This window comes from Octodon degus, unplaced genomic scaffold (genome assembly GCF_000260255.1).
Source record: "Octodon degus isolate 3935 unplaced genomic scaffold, OctDeg1.0 scaffold00053, whole genome shotgun sequence".
Classification (NCBI taxonomy): Eukaryota; Metazoa; Chordata; class Mammalia; order Rodentia; family Octodontidae; genus Octodon; species Octodon degus.
In genome coordinates, this window is record NW_004524629.1 from 6,297,882 (window position 1) to 6,312,452 (window position 14,571).

Sequence of the window (14,571 nt, forward strand, 5' to 3'; positions counted from 1 at the left end):
TGACTTTATTCAGTGTTCTCCCACAAGTCCCCATTTTCTGCTTAGTTAGCCAAACTCAATTTCTATGGCTTATAAAGAAAAGACATTGGTCCTAAAAGATATACAGAGGTAGGAGTGGTACAACCCATGATTACACTATAATTTTTTTTTTTTTTTTTTTTTGAGACAGGGTCTCATTATGTAATCTGGACTAGTCTTGAGCTTACTATGTTGCCCATTCTGGCCTCAAACTTATGGTGATCCTCTTGCATGTACCTCCCAAGTGCTGAGATTACAGGCATGCACTATCATACTCAACTATTTTGTGTCTGGGGGTTGGAAGGCAGTGAAACCTGGGCATTACATTTAAACTACATCCCTGGCTCTTTTTTTTTTTCCGAAAAAGAACAAGGGAGCAAGAGAGAGACAGAGACAGTGCAAGAAAGAGTCTTGCCAACTCACTAAATTACCCAGGCTGAGCTCAAACATCTTGTAAACCTTCTGCCTCAGTCTTCCAGAGCCTTGGGATTACAGGAATATGCCACCACTCCTGGTTATGCCACCAATTTTTTCTCTGTCTCCCTCTCTGTGGTTTCTGTTATTTAAGAAATTAGTAGCTAATGTGAGAATGTTTTCACCAGGGGACTCAATCACGCCTTCATTAATTGGAATGTGAGGCTACCTGGGTTCCTCATTTGGGCAGGCAGTAGATTACAAGGAGCATATACAGAAAGTAGGGAAATCCTCAGCACCTCATCATACGAAGACTACTCAACATGGCCAACCTGCAAGGGCTCAGACCTTTCAGAAATAGTTTGCAATTCCAAAGTCTACGGTCTTTAGCCCTCTGTTTTCTACTTACAGCAATATACTTGCAACTACTTAACCAAGGAAAGTCTCTCATTCCTACGCCTTGCCATCTGTTATTCTGAATGGAACTTCTATTATCTTTGAAACTTTTCTCTGATCCCGAGGTTAGACTAGATGCCCTTCTTCAGAGTTCCAAACATCATGATAGAATGTCTTAAAATGAAAATATTCTATATGCTGATTAGTTTTTCCTACTAGACGATAAACTTCTAAATCAAAGAAACCACATCTTTTATATTTGTATCTCAGTACTGTAATCAGTAAGGATGTAATAAATGCCATTGAAAAGAATAGTTTTTCCTCATAGTTCAGTATTAATCATTAGATTTTGGGTGCCTGTGTCTAATTTAACATCAAACAAACTGAGTCCCTTAATTATTTACTGTATGTGTTCCAAATCCTCCCAGTAAGTATAAGAAGTTGTTGTGAGCCAAGTTAACAACTTACTACTGCTATATTCTCTTTAGCACATAAGCATGTTGGGTACATGGTAAGTATTCAATGAATACTAGATTAACTAAATTAAAAACACAGTATTAGCACATTAATAGAAGTAACTTATCATACTCTACTGATCTAATTAAAAGATCTGGCCTTCTGAAGTAATGTAATTGTACCCATATGGAAAATTTAATGAGAAAAAGAAAAATGATCCAATTGGACAGATCAGAGCTTTTCTTTTAGAAAGAGTTCTATAAATACTTTATAAGTAACAGGCTCAAAGCAAGACTCAGGTGGGTGGGTGAAGCTCTAATCCATTCATGAGGCTGAGGCAGGAGGATCACAAGTTCCAGCCCAGCCCATGCAATTTAGCATATCAGCAAGATCCTGTCTCATAATAAAAAAGAAAAAGGGGTGCAAATGTAGTTCAATTCGAAGACTATGGGTTTAATTCCTAGTACCATGGAAAATAAAATGAAACAAATATCTAGTGTATAGTTCAGTGCAAAGCCCTGGTTCAATCTTCAGTGCCACACATACAAAGTTATCTTTGCATAATATACAAACAGCAGTCATTTACTCATTCAACACACACTGAATGCCTGTTAATGACAAATGCAATGTTAGGGCCTGGAAACATGAACATAAAGAGAACATGTGGGTGTGGTAGCTCTGCCACATTGCAGTGGTATTTAAAATATAATGTGAGGGGCTGGGAAGATGGCTCAATGGAATAAGCGCTTCCCTGGCAAGTGCAAGGGCCTGAGTTCAATCCCCAGTTCCATCAAAAAAAGAAAAAAAAAGGAAAGAATATAATGTGAATCACACCCTCCCCATACAGACTCTACAATCTGAAGTCTGGTTGGAAAGGCAAAATAACATATATTGATGGCAATGTGGTAAGTGCTAATGTAGAAATAAATACAAGTTGTTAAGCAGCCACTGAAGAAATCAGTAGATATGGAAAAAAAAATGACATTCACACATGAATTCAATCCTAGTTCAGATACAAGGAAGCTATTAACACACAACAGCAGTAATGGAATCAAACCACAAACCATAGTTGCAAGCAGTCAGGAAGGTTCCAAATCAAACCAATCCAACTTAAAGCAAATCTCTGAAGTTCAAATATAAAGCAGTTCTTTCCAATAAGCTTAAGCATAATGAAACACACATACAAAGGAAGCTAAAACTATATGCTTCCTTAGTGCAAAGGGACTCTTAATATGTAGGATAAAAGCTCAAAAGGAGCCAATCACTAAGAATGAAAGTAAACTGTCTGGAAAAGCTTTATAAAAGTTAAACTACTGCTTCGCTAGACATAGTAATACACCACTGTAATCGAACAAGAGGCTCTCTGTAAGTTTGAGGCCAGTCTGGGCTCACTGTGATTTCAAGGTCCTTGTTTCAAGAAAATAAAAAATAAGGGGGGGAACCCCTAAAATTGTTGTTAAGGAGGAAACAGTTCATACCCCAAGAGATGCTTGGTATTGTTGTTAACAAAAGCAGTGCTGGGATCTAACCTGCATACCTGTGGGACAGATGTTACTCCAAAGATTTACACTGTGAAGCAGTTGGGGGAAGAGGATAATAAAGGCCTATTTGCCTAGAACAGAAACCTAGCAGTCTGGACACTGCTCTAGACTCACAGTTTTCAGTCCTAGATGCTGAGTAGGATCACATAGAGAACTTTAAGTTTTTCTATTATTTATATTTTTAAGTACTACACCTAGAAAGGTGTGGTGGCACGTGCCTGTGATCCCAGCACTTAGGAGGCTGAGGCAGGAGGATTCAAGTGCAAGTGTGCCTGGGCAATTCAATGAGACTGTCTTAAAGGGTCAAGGTGGGTGGACTGGGCATGCAATTGAGTGGGAGAAAGCCCCTAGGTTCAAACCCTAGCATTGTTAAAAATAAATAAAAATAAAGATATGCCAGTGGTCAACCTTCAACCCAGATCAAAATAACCACTGAGGGAAACAGCCCAGGCATCAGCATTTAAAGACACAGAAGGCAATTCTAACATGTAGTCCACTTGGAGAACCAATGGGCTGGACAAGCACAGGTGAGATACAAGATCCGAGCCAGATTTAAGACCCTGTTTATAAGCAACAATTTCAGGCTCATTACCAGTTGAAGCTTATCTTCTAACCTGACTTAAATAGTCTGTTTTCTTGTTTCTTTTTCCTTGTTGATAGGCTATACACTCTGTCATTAACTTCTCATGTCTGATTGACGGTCTGACTGTACTGTCTGCACCTTTAGCATTCTATCTCTGTGATGGGTCACAGACAGCTAACCTAGAAAACAGCAATTTCAATCCTAAACTGCCTTTGCAATGCTTTGGAATGCAATGCTTTCATAATTGGAATGTTCTAGGCTGCATCCAAAATTTCTCTTAAATATCAGGACAATCTAATACCAATGTAAATACAAAAGTTACAATGCTAAGACTAGAGAAAAACGTGAGAATATTCACTTGTAGTACCTGGACGTATTTTACTCTTGGGTTTTTAAGTGTAATCAAGCACGATGTAATTTACTTTGCAACAAATACTTAAAGGGAAACACATATATTCCATACCGCAACTCTGAACTACATTAAACCTAAGTCCTGTGGAGAAGATAAAAGTCATCAAGGTGATTTAGAGTACAACAGCCTGTTGGTCCTTCAAAAAGCAGGTCTGCTCTCTTAAAACCAATGTTGGAAATATACTTCAGGATCCATTATTCACTGGAAGGTTAACTCAGAAATATGTACACCGTGTATAAGCAAGCAACCGTCTTCTTGACCTGTAAAGTCAGCCACAAATGTCGTTTTGTGCGGTGTTGACTCATTGTATTTTACTTAAGTTAAATGTTATCCAAAGATTATGACTTGGCACTGAGATTTACGCAGGCTTACTTGTAAATAAAAGTTAATACGAAAGCCCAAATCCCGATGTTAATGAGTGTGGTGGAAGAAAGAGCAAGTGAGGGCTCAATAATCAAAGCGTAAATACCTAAACAAAAGCCCAGAAACCTCATGTTTCTTCGGAAAAATGGAAATAGATTTGAAGAGTTGGCCATTCGCCTGCACTTTTCCTAAATATTTGGAAAGCAAAAGAGGCTTCTAACAAGAAAACAGTCTAACTCTCCGACACCGAAGTGAGAGCTGAAAACGCAAGCCACAGGAGTTTGACAAGGGGGTCCGAAGGAAAGTCAGAGGGCAAGAGATGGAGACGGAAAAGGTGAAGCAGGCGAACAGAGCCCAGGATGTGCACCGCGCTGCCCAGCGCTGAAGGCACCCAGGACTGCGTGGGGCCTCGGTCGCCCCGCGCGCATGAGGCCAGGGTTCGGGGCGAGCCCCCCACTGCCGACGGCAGGAGGCGCGGGGCGGCGGAGAGGAGAGACCTCCGCGCCCCACCGGCGCTCGCAGGAGGCCCGGCTCTGCACGCAGGGGTCCGCGGGAAGGAGGCACCTCGACACACCTCCTGCCTCCGGGAGCGAAAAGGGGGTGGGTGGAGCTGAGCCCGGGGCCGCCCCCCGGAGCCGCCCCCGCAGCCCCGGCCGCCGCCCCCCGCCTGGCTGTCAGCTGCCCCCTCCCGCGCTCACTCACTCGCCGGCTGCGGGATCTCGGCCGCGCTGGTGGCGGCGGCGACGGCGACCCCCGCCTGGGTCATGATCCCAGGCGGGGAAGGCAGGGGTGTCTGAGCACCCCGGCAAATCTCTCCGTCGGCGGCCGCCGCCTGCTCCTCTGGGGCTGGGGGAGCGCGGGCCCGAGCCCTCCTCTCCCCCCGCCCCCGCTGCCTCTTCCCGCGGCCGCGGCCGCCGTTGCGAGTCCAAGCCCTCAAGGCCGGAGACCCGGCGGCAGCGCTGCCTCAACTTTCCCAGCCCCCCTCCCCCCGCCCCTCCCCTCCCGCGGCCGCCGCTTAGCACGCGGACAGCCTACCCTGAGTGCGCAGCGTGCCCGCCCCGCCACTCAGCTCGCCAATCAGATGCCAAGGAGACAGCCATTCTAGCCAATCAGAAGCCAGAACGCCATTGCGACAGACTAGAGGGCGGGAGGAGAAGGAGGGAAAGCCGAGGAGTGAAAGGGCCTCAGGCGGCCCAATGAGGAGGACCGGGGGGCGGAGGTGTACATGGTTGGGTTGAAGGAACAGGAAATATTCTTAAAGGTAGAGTGACGGGCAGGAAGGAAAGCCAGTAGGTGAGTGGGAAAGAGGTGGGCCTGGTTCCTTAAAGGGGAAGTCTTGAGAGCCTAGAAAAGATGTTTTAAGAAACTTCTTAGTATCCTGCAATCTGTTCCGCTTTTCACGTTTCACTGTGAGAGTTTGGAAGTGGAAAAAGTGAAGAGGAAAAGGGCACGAAAGGCTTTAGGAGTGGTTAGGGAGCTCCTCCTAACCTAGAGAGCAGGAACGCGGGGTGGGGGGATTTGTGCTAAGAAGAGGCAGGGAAGAAAGAGAATCCACGTCTCCGACGGTTCTTTCAGTGGAAAATTTTTGGTAGACCCGAGGCTAGCCGAATTTCTAGGCTGCTGTCTCCTGACATTCTTTATTTGCGGGGATTCCTGAGGACTGGAGAGGGCTGTGTTCAGAGATAACCTGGGGGCCTCCCAACTGAGAAGCGGAGTGTGGAGCATTGCGGGACAGAGTTGTGGACACCAAGCATACCAGACCTGTGTCTGGGAGGGGTAGGGCCCTGGGGCGTGGAATGGAGACGGGGGTGGGGTGGGGTGGGGGCGGGGGGGCTAATTTACAGCCCTACAATCGTGCTCATAATGTTATAGGCAGCTAAGTTAAGATAACAATAAATACTGAGTCAAATGGGGACTGGTCTCTCAAGGAAGTCAGCAAAAACAAAGACAGCGGAATTGTGGCTGGAGCTGCATCGGAAGGCGGCCAGGCCTTTCTCAGGGCTAAACAATAACTTGAGATCATATTACAATTAGCATTGCCAAACCCATTAAATCCATCTGTGCATCAGAACACCAGAACAATGGACCCATCCCTTGCCCAAAATGTTTTAGAAGTCATAGATAAACCAAGGTTAATGGTGCTAGCCATATACCCTGACTCATTTTCCTATTAGATCAATATTGGCTAAGTGGCTATTCTTGTAATCCTATAGGTTGACGGTAATTTGGCCCACAATGTGTCTTTGCTGTATAAATTACCTCCGATAAGGGGCCTCTGTGTCAACCCACTTTTAGAATCCCTCCAAGTCAGGACCTATCACTAAATCTTTATTTTTTATTTTTTTGCGGAACCGGGGATTGAACTCAGGCCCTTGCGCTTGCCAGGGAAGCGCTTGTTCCAGAGCCATCTCCCCAGCCCCTCTGACTCTTAATCTCCATTGGTCCTTGGATTTTAGAGGACAGGTTGGGAGTTATTTTGCCTATATCAGTAACTCCCATCTTGAAACAGGTATCTTCCGTTTATGGAAATGGTGAAAGATTTCAAAGTCCTTCCAGTCACATTTGGTAAAGTCCCAGATTTTAAATGTCCATGGGTCAAACCAAGTAACTTTCAGAAGTTGTGCAGTGTGGTATAATGGGGTTTACATGAGCCTTTACACACAAAACGCAGCCCTTACATTAAAAACATTTGTTGGTGGTGAACCTATGGCACCAGTGCCAAAGCCAGCTGTTCGTTATTACTGGAAGCTCTACAAGGTTCACTGATACATTAACAGTAATCCCATCTTATGTTTGTGTAGCAATTTGAAAGCCTGTGATATCACAGGCTTTTAATGTTGCTTAAGAACCATGGCACTGATAAATAGTATGACAACTGTAACTCTCCCATCTGGCCATATGAAGTTCTAATTAGCCTTTGAATGGATTTAGCACTTCAAAATCCAAAATGCAGAGAAGACCCTGATTCAGAAGATTCAGAACAATATTAGTAATGCTTATGACACACCATGAAATTGTTCAGAAATCCAGTTTTTCCAGCACTAATTACTAAAAAGACTTCCTTTGTGTATTGAATTGAATTTGTACCCTGGACAAAAATCAAGCCATCAGGTATGTGAAGATATACACTGATTTATGCGTGAACAGCCACCCCACCTTATCTTTATGCAGCTAAGACTTTAAGTCAAGAGGCTTCAGTAAGTTAGGTCTTTGCATTTACTGTACCTGTTTGCCAAAGGGGAGAAAAAGCTTGCTAACATGTTTTTCTACTTATTTTGTTGATACAGGGTCTCCCTAGGCAGCTCAGGCTCAGACTCATAGTGATAGTCCTGCTCTGCCTCCCCAGTGCTGGGATTACAGGTGTGCGCCACCACGCCTGGTTCTAGGACAAGGTGTGCCCTGGGTTCTGGGGTAGAACAGTATGCAGTACCAGGGATCGAATTTGGGACCTTGAGCTTGCCAGGCAGGCACTAAAGCCTGTGTAGCTGTCTGGCCTTGCTAAAATGTTGATGGTAATTCAATTTGTGGGAGAACTCAAAATTGAACCTTCTGTTTCAAGAACATATTCTCCATTTGAATCTTTTTTTCAGGGTTGAGGATCAAATCCAGGGCCTGTTCATGCTGTGGCAGGCACTCTAATACTGAGCTATAGTCCCCCCCTTTTTTTTTTTTTTTTTTGAGACAGGGTTTCACTGTCATGCAGGTTGGCTTTGAACTCACTTATGTAGCCATGCTGGTTTTGAACTCAGTACCTCCTACCTCCCAAGCGCTGGGATTATAGGTGTACACCACCACACCTGGCTCCACTGGGAGTCTAAATCTTTTTCTCCAGAAATGTTTTGTAACTTTTTTTTTTTTTTTTTTGTATTTAGTACAGGGTCTCACTATAATGATCCTCCTGTTCTTCAGCCTCCCAAACTGGGATTACAGGCATGTGCCACCATGCCCAGTCTCATTCGCTGTCTCAGCAGGCCCCAGGTGCAGAGCCAGAAGCCCAGACCTGGGAATGTTTTGTAACTTTCTGTGTAACTGTCTTGCATATATTTTATAGCTCTAAATATTTCATATTTTTCTGCTGTTTTACTTATGCTGGAGATTAAACTCAGGGCCTTGCTGAGCTATACCCTCAGCTTCAGTGTATTTTTGTTTTTGTTATTCGTTTGTTCAGGTGTTTGGGATTGAACCCAAAGCCTCAAAGAGTTCTATCATTGAGGTAAAAACCCCGGTCCTCTAAATATTTTTCTTTCAAGTTTTGATTTTCATTGTTGGGAAGACAACTGATATTTGTACCCTATAACCATTGATACATCCATTAAAAAATAGCAACTTTCTTTTTTACTTAAATCAAGTAATCTGTCAATAAAGACTGGTTTACTTCTTTCTGTTTTGCATCTTTTTCTGTCTTACTCAAATAGTGATAGCATCCAGAATGAAACTAAACAAAAATGCTGAGAGTAGCTATCCTTGCCCTCTTCCTGGACTTCACAGTATTCAGTCATTCAGCAGTAGGGAGTTATGGGGTTTTATATGTAACATTTTCAAGCTAAATTCCTTTTACTTCCTATTAATAAAAATTTTATCATGAATGTGGCTAAATTTTGTGAACACTTTCCTGCACTAGTGGAGAGATTTTTAAAGTTGTTAATGTGAACTACACTGATTTTCAGTTAAATAAACTTTTCATAGCTGAGTCTAATACTACTTGGCCATTGTTATAGCTTGTATCTAGATGTCCCCCAAAGCCTCTGTATCTCCACCAGATAGCTGGAATCGGCAGGTTTTCATGGGTTGTTTTATTGAACTTTCTGTTCAATATTTTCTAATTTGTGACTTTTTAAAAAACACATGAGTTATTTAGAAGTATATTTAATTTCTAAAATGGGGAGATTTTTCCAGATGTGGCATCAAGCTCTTTTAATGTACAGTGATTTACAATATGGATCAAAGTAATAGATCAAAGAATTTGGTGTTTTTAAAACTTAAATGTGTGGATAATATAGAAAACTGTACACTAAATATGTATATATTGATGAATTTGGAGCAAGTACATATCCATGAAGCCATTATCACACCATAAAATGCCATTACTATTTCCTCTTACCTTATCTTGTGAATAAGAACACTTACGTAAGATTTATCCTCTTAGCAAATTTCTAAATATGTAATACAGTATTGACAACTATAGACAGTATACTCTATAGTAGCATCTATCACAGTGCCTCATACATGATAAAGCCTTCAATAAATGCTATTGTAAAGAATCCAATGCAAAGCAGTGGGGTTAGGCATAGCATAATAAAATATTCTTAAACTCTTATTAGGCATATCTAAAGATGTATTTTTGAAAATTGCCCATTATAATTCCTTCATCAGTTATCATTTTCCTTACATTTGAAGTCTTTAAAGAGTAAATCCCCTACCCCCCATACATGTGTTGGATGTCACACATATGCTAGACCTGCTAAACAAGTGCTCAACCATGAAGACCTTCAAAGTCCTTAATGCAAAGATGTTTCTAATGCAGTCACTTTGCCATGTCTCACACTTTTAAAGTCAGTTTAGCTTGTCTGTAAAATACTGTTATTTTTCCTAGATTATCTTGACCTATTAATTTGGTCCTATATTTTTCCAAATGCTAACCAGTTACCTCATACTGGTTAAACTCTTATAGTCCTATGACTGATGCCTCTGAGGTATTATCTAAGTTCATTTATCCCGTGATCTATATTTCTTCCCAGTGGTGGAAACTGAACCCAGCGCCTTTGCTCCAAGCTACACCCCCAGTCCTTTTTTCAAAATATTTTTGCAACAAGTTTCAAGTTCCTCAAGGTAGACGGTTGGATTTGCAATCCTGCTTTGGCCTCTTCTTAAATTTTTAATTTCTCTAAATCTGAAAGTGAACATGCCTATTAGAATTTGCTGTTTTGTATTTTTATAGATTTACATCCACGCATGTGGTATACTATCCCACCATCTCTTCAATGAATTCATTCAGTATAAATTCCTTCAATTCCAAAGGAACCTCATATTATGTATAAATACTTTTACTAAGTGGTCTTTTCTGTTGTGATCAGCATGTTTTCATTTCTGGCTGTACTCACTTCATGATCCAGGTATTTGTGTTTAGCTTTTACTAAATTCAGTTGGTTCTGGAATCCAGGGATATAGTTTAGTAGCACAGTACCTGCCTGGCAAGCATGAGGTCCTGAGTTTCCAAAAACAAGTACCAAAAATAAAACCTCAGTTGGTTCTGTACTGAAATAATGCTCATCTTAAATTTTTCAGATCTAGTCTTACACTGACTCTCATTTTTTCTTTCATATATAAAAATGTGTATCTCTTTCAACTGCCATTTGGACTCACACTAATATTGGTCAAAGACAGAAAAAATATACTCTTAAAACTCAAGACTGTCTTGCAGTAAGTCAAATCTTAAAGATACCAAGTTTTCATTAGAATTCTGTAAAATTACGCCCCTCATCACAGTACCTCCGGGCAACTGAAAAGACTTATTTCCTTCCTACCAGTCTGTGAGGTATCACCAGGGCAGGTTCATACCCCTTTGTCAGTATCAATGCCTGATTTGTCTCACTTCATAATCAAATTTCATGTCAGTGTATAAGCCTATAAATTACAAGGAACACTTTTTATATTTTTATCCTTTAAAACTGATAAGCGAAGAAACATGCTTTGTTTTTGTATGTATAACCTTGGAACAACAGCCAAACTTTGATTTGCTGTGGAGACAGTAAACAATTTCATGTTGGCAAAGGAAGATCACCAAAGAGGGAGGCTAATAGACACCTTTTTCTTTTGTATTTTAGGGAAGGGTCTACAGGGTGTTCAGGGTCTCACTACTAGATCGGACTCAGTGATCCACCTGTTTACGGCCTCCCAAGAGCTGGGATTACAGGCGCACACCACCACACCCAGTCTCAATTGCCATCTCAGCACACCCTGGTGGCAAGGCTGGCACTGCATGCCCGGGGATCCAACCCCTGGCCCAAGCCTGCTTGCAGGTGCTTTAATCCATTGAGCTATTTGGCTGGCCCTACACACTTAATATTTCAGTCATACTTGTAGAATTGTTTGACACTAAGGTAGAACACCACATGTGAGGTCACGTGCATGTTACATGTAAACAGGGCTATACACATTTGCCTATAAGTAAAGTAAGTGAAATTCCTACCAAGTAATTATTTCTATAGTCAGTCATCTGTGGAAAAACCTTGCGCTGACCAAAAAACCAAAATGATGGAAAGACAGGAAAATTTTTTTTTTTTTTTTTTTTTTTCTTGAGACAGGGTCTTGCTATGCAGTTCTGGCTGGCCTTGAGCTCATTTTGTAGCCCAGGATGGTCTTGAACTTTCAACCATCCTCCTGCCTCAGCCTCCTGAGTGCTGGCATTACAGGTGTGCACCACTACACCTGACTTTGATATTGATATGAAATGTCAAGTCACTTCTAATGTTTGACATGATCTAACTATGCTGTCACCAGATTTGAGCTAGTTGGCTATTTTTAAATTGCAGGTCGAGGGTGGCAATTTGGGGTAGGATAAGCTACAGGGCTTTAGGGAGACATTACACAATCTTTAATTGATAGCTTCCATTATGGGCTGGGGACATAGCTCAGTAGAATAAGTGCTTGCCTGAAAAGTGCAGGATCCTGAGTTCAATCCCTGGTACTGAAAAAAATACAGCTAGTTTCCATTGCAATAAATCCTGAACTTGAATCCTTTTGCATTACCTTTCATACTTGAGCATCTTAGTCTCTCAATGGGAGTTAAGATCTTTTGTCTATACGTGACCAATGTTAAAACAGGCCAGTATGGAGAACATTTCTAGTTTCTTTCAAAGTGAAAGTGAAAACAAGATCTTCTGGGAACTGGTCTTAACTAGTAAAGAAGTGAATTCTACTGAAAGTAGAATTTTACTTACCTTTAAAGAGGTTAAGGAGGCCAATGATTCTTACATGCCTTGGCAGAGCTGGGAAGAACAGTGCACAATATATTTGTAGAAACAATTTAATACACTTGTAGTATCTGACAGTTTTAATACACTTCATGGTAGGAGATTGCTATTGACAAGTCAGATTCAAGATAGTTCAAATCTTTATAGAAAACTGTTGACATTGCCAATATGGTTTCTCAAAGATGAGTAAATAAAGCTGGGTGGAGTGGCACACATTTGTAACCCAGCACTCTGAAAGGCTCAGGCAGAAAGATACCAAGTTTAATCCCAGCCTCATGAACTTAAGAGACCTGAGACTGTCTGAAAATCGAAAAACAAAAAACAAAAAGACAGTAGTTCAGGGTGGAGGTCCTATATTCAACCCCTACTGTTGAGAGCAGGAATGGGAAGGGTTCCAGAAGTTCACTCCAAGACCCTTTAATCAGATACCATTAAAACTACAGACATTGAAAATATGCTTAACTCTAGATATTTAGATACTTCATGACCTTAGATGAGGGTTGACATAGGAACTATTACAGCCAGGTAGGCCAGTCCTCCTGGCCTCCTAAATGCTGAGATTGCGCACATGCACTACCACACGTCTCAGTTTTTAAAGATACTAAGTAAATCTGGAACACTTGTCTAACTCAGAAAATCTCAAAATATTCTATCCAAATACCTATCTCCTCAAATGCTGTTTAAATTTTTATTCCAAATATAAAAAGGCCATATACAAGACTCTGGGCTGTGTAAGGAGCAACTGCTTCATATTACTTTGTTTCCAATTATTTCTGGACCAGATTTTTGGTTCTAGATAAACATTTTTTTACCTAAGAAATCAAGTGTTTTGAATGTTGGGCAATTCAAAAGTTGATAATTTTTAACTAAGTAACACATGCAATGTCACCTTTCTCAATGTTTTACCAAATCACATCTACATTTAAAAATCTGACTCAGTGTTACTTGATTGTACCATAAAAGGTCCAATTCAGGACCCTTTTACATAGGAAAAGTTCGTTCCATCAACTTTCTATAAATTCACTGTTGTTCCCTCTGAAAACCTACCCACAAGAGAATTTTTATGTCTACCCTGTATTTCTTTTACAGTTGGAATTACAAAGTACACTGCTTTATAGGAAACTAATCCCCTCAGGGACTAGTAAAACATGTTATCAACCACACTTGATAGTCAACAAAACCCAACATTTTTCCTAAGCACTATGAAAGCCAATCAGCCACAAGACCCAATAATCCCTTTCCTAGTATTCACAACTTTGTGTTGTCCCCTTTTATGGTGTACCATGCTGGTACAGTATTTGGTCTGGGTCATGAAGAGAGTGCAGCTGTTTGTTTTCATGGATTACTTGCCCTGGAGGAATTCAGATGTCAGTCCTCAGGCAGACACCTTTGTAGAGACATCCATCGTGAGGAGCTGAGGACCAACAGCCATGTAAGCAAGCCACCTCTGCTCCTGTAGCATTCATCAAGGCTTTATATGATGCAGCCCTGGCTGACAACTTGACTATAAACTTAAGAGATCTCAAGCTAGAACCAACCAGGCAAGCTACATCTAGACTGTCAAGTTAGAGACTGTGGGGGAATGTTTGTTTCATGCTGCTAAATTTTGGGTGATAAGTGACATACCAGGCAAAGATCACTGACTGATTCCCGAATTTCTACTCATAACTGCTTTGCCTAGAAATACTGAGTTATTTGTTTAAGACAAAATTTTAAATTCAAGCTTGTTTGATATTATGGTTCTCATTCAACTACTAAAAAAAAAAAAAAAAAAAAAAATCCTGAATTTACATTGTCACAGTTAAAACTCAAAATACAACAGGACAGCTCCTTAAAAATCTCTCACAGGATTTAAACTACACATATTTAATTGTGTTTCTCTAAGTTGCAAAAGATCTGAATTAGGATGTTGCTATTACAAATTGTACTATTTTTTTATCAGTTTTAAATTATTTCTTAAATAGAAAAGCAAGCTGGGCATGGTGATACATTCCTGTGACCCTAGCAATGAGGGAAGGCTGTATGTAAGCAGGAGGATCAAAGATTCAAGATGTTCCTAAGGAAAAAAAAAACATTAAAAAAAGGGCTTGGGATGTACAGAGGTTCTAGGGAAGGCATGGGAGAAGTGAACAAAAATTTATGGGCACCAGCACACAGTAACTACCTATAGTTGCCGATTGCAGAATTTAGCACAATGCAGGTGTTCCCTTGACATTCAGACATCACAGATCACTACCAGAACATCACATAAGTTTATTTCAGATGTAACAGCAATGTTAAAATTGAAAAGTTTAATTTTTAACGGCACCAAGTAAACTCAACCATTTAAGTATTTTTAAAGTCATTCCCTCCAAAAACTGAGGGAGCTTTTCTTTTCCACCACCACACCATGGTTTCCCAATAGTTCTCTTGCTG

The 14,571-nt window shown here is 41.1% G+C and overlaps 2 protein-coding genes across 7 annotated transcripts in view; both read right to left on the reverse strand.

Moving 5' to 3' along the window:
- Positions 1–5,162, reverse strand: part of Usf3 (upstream transcription factor family member 3) — a 70,287-nt gene extending 65,125 nt beyond the window's left edge. For all 6 annotated transcript variants that reach the window (XM_023717569.1, XM_023717566.1, XM_023717568.1 and 3 more), the window contains exon 1: positions 4,886–5,162. The gene's annotated coding sequence lies outside the window, so the exon portion shown is untranslated. The remainder of the gene's footprint in view (positions 1–4,885) is intronic.
- Naa50 (N(alpha)-acetyltransferase 50, NatE catalytic subunit) overlaps positions 414–14,571 on the reverse strand; it is a gene marked incomplete at its 5' end in the record, with an annotated part of 20,383 nt that continues 6,225 nt past the window's right edge. The window contains 2 exons of the mRNA XM_023717573.1: positions 414–426; positions 1,863–1,866. The remainder of the gene's footprint in view (positions 427–1,862; positions 1,867–14,571) is intronic.